The 8,119-nt window shown below is 27.1% G+C and overlaps 2 non-coding genes across 2 annotated transcripts; both read left to right on the plus strand.

Annotated features, from left to right (window-relative positions):
• The first annotated feature begins 2,136 nt into the window (after window positions 1-2,136).
• Trnal-cag lies at window positions 2,137-2,220 on the plus strand. Its single transcript has one exon. It is a non-coding gene; the product is annotated as a tRNA-Leu (tRNA).
• Window positions 2,221-3,785: 1,565 nt separating this feature from the next.
• Window positions 3,786-3,869, plus strand: Trnal-cag. The gene has a single exon. It is a non-coding gene; the product is annotated as a tRNA-Leu (tRNA).
• Window positions 3,870-8,119: the final 4,250 nt, after the last annotated feature.

Raw genomic sequence — 8,119 nt, forward strand, 5'->3', positions numbered from 1 at the left:
CAACTTGAATGGACAACTACATCTACGACTGTGTCTACCATCTCCTTAACAGAGACGGTTTCTTCCTCCATTACAGAGACGGTATCACTGACCGAAGCTGATGTGTTCACTTCCCTCATCTACGTCCCATGTTACTAGAACCATGACGAACGCCTGGCCAATCCACAAGACTGTTTACCAGACAGAATATATCAAGGAGACTGTTAATTACGTAGCAACGGCTGTCGAAACATCTACGGTATATTACTGTTAAGTAGAGAAATGTGAATAAAGTCATTCATACTAAATTATCCATCAATTATCACATTCCTTACGTCGCACAACTACCGATATAACTTTATGTATTGTTAACACTATCTTTAATTTATTTATCATTAACATTATTTATCTATTTATTTATCATTAACATTATTTATCTATTTATTTATCATTAACATTATTTATCTTTTATTTATCATTAACATTATTTATCTATTTATTTATCATTAACTTTATTTATCTATTTATTTATCATTAACTTTATTTATCTATTTATTTATCATTAACTTTATTTATCTATTTATTTATCTTAAAAAATCATTTTAATGTCTTATTGGCTTTATTGTCAATAATTTCCTCTTATACTTTGTCGTATTTTTTGTCAGGGTTCGTTGTTTCCAATGCATTCAGGATGAAAGTAGTTACATCTCTTGATCTCTCTTCTTTATCTTAACTATTTATCTTATTATTTATATTAACATGTTTATCATTTATTTATAATTAACAATTTTTATCATTATTATTCATAATTACAATTTTAATCATTTATCATTTACATTATGTTACCATGTTAACTTTTCATTACGTTAGTTTCATTAACAGTATATATCATTTATTTATCGTTAACCATTATTTACAATTTATTTATCATTAATCATCAATTTATAATTAACATTATTAATCAATTAAATTTTATAATTAAACATTATTTATCAATTCAATTATTCATATTATTTATCAATTCATTCATCATCAATTTATTTATCATTATTATACATTGTTTATCTTTCATTTATCAATGACATTATTATCCTTCATTATCAATGAACATTATTTATCATTCAATTTCATCATATATTATAATTCATTATTAATATTATTTATTATTTATAATTTTATTCTTTAAACATTATTAATTATTTATCATTAATATTATTATTTATTTATCATTTGCATTATCAATTTACTTATTATTGATTTATTTATATCATTAACATTATTTATCATTATCATTATTTATCAATTATTTATCATCAACATTATTTATTTATCTTTAACATTATTAATTCATTTATCATTAATATTGGACATGGACAACTACATCTACGACTGTGTCTACCATCTCCTTAACAGAGACGGTTTCTTCCTCCATTACAGAGACGGTATCACTGACCCAGTGTTCATCTCCCTGATCTACGTCCGATCTTTGTTACCAGAACCATGACGAACACCTGGCCAATCCACAAGTCTGTTTACCAAACAGAATACCTCAAGGAAACCGTTAATTACGTAGCAACGGCTGTCGAAACATCCACGTTATATAACTGTTATGATGATTACTAGTCGAGTAATGTAAATAAAGTGGTTTCAAATTTATCTATCTATTAACGCGTTCCTTGTTTCGTACAACTATCGTTATAACTATACATGCTGAATCACTGTGTAATTAAAATAATTTATTTGCTTTGTAGTATTTGTATCATCAGCAACCATAAAACCATCTATCGTTTTTTTGCCAGCATTAATTTATTGCTGTTGTGAAAACGCTCGTTGTACTACAAGGAAAGTAGTTCTTAATCATAATCACTGATACCACAGTGTTATTTTGGATTTTTTTTTTTTTTTTTTTTTGTTATGACATACATTCAAAATTAAATAGATTAATCAAGAATCCTGTATAGCTGATTATCAATTTATTGTAACATAAAAGCGTAAACTAAAAGACTGGAATCCTTGGGCAATAAGCGAAAGTATTCATGAAGATAAACCCTATATATAATATTCAACATCACTGCTTCAATGTGAATATTTTGTTTTGTGGCGATTACACTGGAATTGTGAAATTCCAAATTTGGGTTCAATTTCTTTACATAAACAGTTAGGATGGCCGAGTGGTCCAAGGCGCTGCGTTCAGGTCGCAGTCCGGTCTTCCGGGCGTGGGTTCGAATCCCACTCCTGACACTGCCATTATAAAATGAGTGGTATGAAAAGGATGCTTAGCAACCTTAATGTGTATTGGATTAACTAATCTACTTTAAATGAAAGTGTTTATTATTACGAACATTTACGTTATCGTTATCTTTCTTCCTAAGTTATCATTATCCTAAGTTATCCCTATCCTAAGTTATCATTATCCTAAGTTATCATTATCCTAAGTTATCATTATCCTAAGTTATCTATCTAAGTTATCAGTATCCTAAGTTATCATTATCCTAAGTTATCATTATCCTAAGTTATCATTATCCTAAGTTATCATTATCCTAAGTTATCATATCCTAAGTTATCCTTATCCTAAGTTATCCTTATCCTAAGTTATCATTATCCTAAGTTATCATTATCCTAAGTTATCATTATCCTAAGTTATCATTATCCTAAGTTATCATTATCCTAAGTTATCATTATCCTAAGTTATCATTATCCTAAGTTATCATTATCCTCAGTTATCATTATCCTAAGTTATCATTATCCTAAGTTATCATTATCCTAAGTTATCATTATCCTAAGTTATCATTATCCTAAGTTATCATTATCCTACAACTATGTTGTGTCAGTGTCTAAAATGCCAATTCACAAAAAATATTGTTTTGAACAATTATTAAATTTTGGCGCAATACAAGTACAACAATACAATTGAATTAAGGCTACATTAGAAATAACATGACAATAAAAACAATGATAATAATGATGATGTTCATCATCATCATGATAACAATTTTGTTCATCATCTTCATCATGGTAATAATGATGCTGTTCATCTTCATCATGATGGTAATGATGCTGTTCATTGTCATCTAATCATGGAAGCAGAAATAAAATGATAAGGATGATAATGATTTCATAATAATTATGAAATAATAATTATCAAAATAATGATGAAATAATGACAATCCTAATAATAATAAAGTAAAGATAATAATTAAATAACGATAACTATAATATTAAATGATGGAATAATTATTATGATAATAATGATGATAATGATGATAATGATGATAACGATGATAATGATGATTATGATAATGATGATAATCGTGATATTGATGATAATGATAATAATGACAATAATTATAATGACAATAATGATAATGACAATAATGATAATGACAATAATGATAATGACAATAATGATAATGGTAATCATTATCCTACGTTATCAAATTTTAAAAATTATCCTTTTCCTAAGTTATCATCTTAAGTTAAGATTATCCTAAGTTATAATTTCATTATTTATCATTATTATTTTTCATTATCATTATTTTTCATTATCATTATTTTTCATTATCATTATTTTTCATTATCATTATTTTTCATTATCAATATTTTTCATTATCATTATTTTTCATTATCATTATTTTTCATTATCATTATTTTCATTATCATTATTTTTCTTTATCATTATTTTTCATTATCATTATTTTTCATTATCATTATTTTCATTATCATTATTTTTCTTTATCATTATTTATCATTATCATTAGTTATCATTATCAAATTCAAAATTTGGGTTCAGTTTCTTCACATGAACAGTCAGGATGGCCGAGCGGTCCAAGGCGCTGCGTTCAGGTCGCAGTCCGGTCTTCCGGGCGTGGGTTCGAATCCCACTCCTGACACTGCCTTTATAAAATGTGTGGTATGAAAAGGATGCTTAGCATCCTTAATGTGAATGTAGATTTTGCGAAAGTAGATTAGTTAATCTGATAAACGAAAGTTCTTCATCACATTTCAGCGTTACTATGAATGATTATGATACAGTAATAATATCAACACATTTTTATAGCTAGTACAAATAGCAAGATGTAATTCTTATACTTTCTATCATTAGTGATCATTATAAGTAGTCATGATATCAACTTACCTTGATATTGTTATCAGATCTTATACGTTGTTCTTATTTAATTAACATGTTATTTTATCGTAAACGTATCTTGTTATTATCATTTTACCATCACACATTATTTATCATTATCTAAGTTCCCATCATCATAAGTTATCATTATTAAACGTTATCATTAGCATTATTTATCATTAGCATTATTTATCACTAGCATTATTTATCATTAGCATTATTTATCATTAGCATTATTTATCATTAGCATTATTTATCATTAGCATTATTTTATCATTATCATGTTATAATTATCAGCAGTTATCATAGTCTTAATTTACTATTTATGATTATCGTAACTTATCATTATCCCAAGTTATCATCATGTTATCATTATCATGAGTTATCATTATCACTATTTATCATTGTCACTATTTATCATTGTCATTATTTTCGATTGTCACTACTTATCATTATCACTAATTATCATTATCACTATTTATCATTATCATTATCATTATCACTACTTATCATTATCATAAGTTACCAATATCATAAGTTACCAGTCATTTATCCTGATCATTATATATCATGATCATTAGTTATCATGATCATTATTTATCATGATCATTATTTATCATGACCATTAGCTATCATGATCATTAGTTATCATGATCATTAGTTATCATGATCATTAGTTGTCATGATCATTAGTTGCCATGATCATTAGTTACATGATCATTAGTTATCATGATCTTTAGTTATCATATCATTAGTTATCATGATGTTCATTAGTTATCATGTCTTCTCACTTGAGTGTGAAATATATTACTGTTTATTACATTATTGTTTTCTTGTTTGAACGTCTCCTGTTCCCAGTGCCTTCAGGATGAAACCATTGCTTCTTTGACCTCTCTTCTACAACTTTCGTCCCTCTAATCGACTTCATATATAAGATCGGGTCTCTTGTTGTAATGCATAGTTCGGTCTAACAACTACATCAAAAGGATGATTAGCTCTTATGTAATGTAGATTTTGTGAAGTTATTAGTTATCTGATAAACGAAGTTCTTCATCACTTTCAGCGTTACTATGATGTTTTATGATCCAGTAATAATATCACACATTTTTATAACTGTAAGAGAATAGCAAGATGTAATTCTTATACTTTTCTATCATTAGTGATCATTATAAGTAGTCATGATATCAAGTTACCTTGATATTGTTATCAGATCTTATACGTTGTTCTTATTTAATTAAATGTTATTTTATCGTAACGTATGTTGTTAATTATCATTTTACCATCACAACATTATTTATCATAACTTTAAGTTTACCATCATCATAAGTTATCATTATTATACGTTATCAATAGCATTATTTATCATTAGTAGCATTATTTATCATTAGCATTATTTATCACTAGCATTATTTATCACTAGCATTATTTATCACTAGCATTATTTATCATTAGCATTATTTATCTTTAGCATTATTAATTATTAGCATTACTCATCATTAGCATTATTTATCATGAGCATTATTTATCATGAGCATTATTTATCATTAGCATTATTTATCATTAGCATTATTTTATCATTATCATGTCATATTATCAGCAGTTATCATAGTCTTAATTTACTATTTATGATTATCGTAAGTTATCATTATCCAAGTTATCATCATGTTATCATTATCATAAGTTATCATTATCATGAGTTATCATTATCACTATTTATCATTGTCATTATTTCCATTTTCACTATTTATCATTGTCATTATTTTCCATTCTCACTATTTATCATTATCACTCATTTTCATTATCACTATCTATCATTATCATTATCATTATCGCTATTTATCATTATCATAAGTTACCATTATCATAAGTTACCAGTTATTTATCCTGATCATTATATATCATGATCATTATTTATCATGACCATTAGTATCATTAGCATTATTTATCATTAGCATTATTTATCACTATTTATTTATCTTTTATCAGATTATTCATCATTAGCATTATTTATCATTAGCATTATTTATCATTAGCATTATTTATCATTAGCATTATTTTATCATTATCATGTTACAATTATCATGTTATCATGTTATCAATCATCATAGTCTTAATTTACTATGATTATCGTAAGTTATCATTATCCCAAGTTATCATCATGTTATCATTATCATGAGTTATCATTATCACTATTTATCATTGTCACTATTTATCATTGTCATTATTTTCCATTCTCACTATTTATCATTATCACTAATTTTCATTATCACTATCTATCATTATCATTATCACTAATTATCATTATCGCTATTTATCATTATCATAAGTTACCATTATCATAAGTTATCAGTTATTTATCCTGATCATTATATATCATGATCATTATTTATCAAGGCCATTAGATATCATGATCATTAGTTATCATGATCATTATTTATCATGACCATTAGTTATCATGATCATTATTTATCATGACCATTAGTTATCATGATCATTAGTTATCATGATCATTATTTATCATGACCATTAGTTATCATGATCATTAGTTATCATGATGTTCATTAGTTATCATGATGTTCATTAGTTATCATGATGTTCATTAGTTATCATGATGTTCATTAGTTATCATGTCTTCTCAGCTTGAGTGTGAAAATAGTATTACTGTTTATTACATTATTGTTTTCTTGTTTGAACGTCTCCTGTTCCCAGTGCCTTCAGGATGAAACCAATTGCTTCTCTTTGACCTCTCTTCTACAACTTCGTCCCTCTAATCGACTTCATATATAAGATCAGGTTTCTTGTTGGTAATGCATAGTTCGGTCTAAACACTAACATCAACAGCCAATATGATATTCAACGCAACAGCGTTGGTCTTCAGCCAGACTTGCCGCTGAAGCAGTGTCAACATGAGTTTTATGTCACTATCACAAGCACTCGACTAAACTTCAGCACTGCTCATTTAACCGTCACCAATTTCGATGTTACACCTGCTTACGTTAGCATCACGACCACCACATGGGAACCCCTTAACTGTTACTCACACAGAAACTGTTTTTGAATATGAGGCTCCACAGCTGTCTTACGCAATTCACTACGTTACGGATTTGAAGATCAATGAGAAGAATAGGGCATATACTCGAACCATCTATCAGCCTCAAACCATCACCATCACTTATTCGGCTACCCAACTTGAATACCAACTGACGCAACTTGAGTGGACAATAACATCTACTACTGTGTCTATCATTCCCTTACCAGAGATCTATCTTTCCTCCATTATAGAAACGGTATCACTGACCCAAGCTGATGTGTTCAATTCCCTGATCTACGTACCAGTATTTGTTCCCAGAACCATGACGAATGTCTGGCCAATCTACAAGACAGAATATATCAAGGAAACTGTTAATTACGTAGCAACATCTACGATATATAACTGTTAAGTAGAGAAATGTGAATAAAGTCATTTTCATACCAAATTATCTATCAATTAACACATTACTTGCGTCACACAACTACCGATATAACTGTACGTCCGCAATCCCTTTTCAATCAAATCATCGTCATTTTAATCATCTTCATAATTGATATTATCATGGTTATCATCATCATTATCATTATTATTATTACTTATTAATATTGTTTCAAGTGCTATCAAGATTATTATCGATAGCGTCATTTTATTGTGATTATTTTATCTCTGTCATTTTATCGCTTTCATTATTATGATACACATTACTTCATTTTTATTATAATATATGTTACTTCATTATTATTATCATACATATTGCTTCATTATTATTATAATATATATTACTTCATTATTATTATTATAATAAACATTTCTTCATTATCCTTATGAACATCTTCATTACTATGATGGTGATAAAATTCAACATTACCATGACTTATTATTAGTTTAATAATTATCATTTACATTTTTTATCAATTAATCTGTCATTAACCTTATTTATCAATTAATTTATGATTAACATTATTTATCAATTTATTTATTAT

Source organism: Penaeus monodon, chromosome 41 (assembly GCF_015228065.2).
Source record: "Penaeus monodon isolate SGIC_2016 chromosome 41, NSTDA_Pmon_1, whole genome shotgun sequence".
In the NCBI taxonomy this organism is placed as follows: Eukaryota; Metazoa; Arthropoda; class Malacostraca; order Decapoda; family Penaeidae; genus Penaeus; species Penaeus monodon.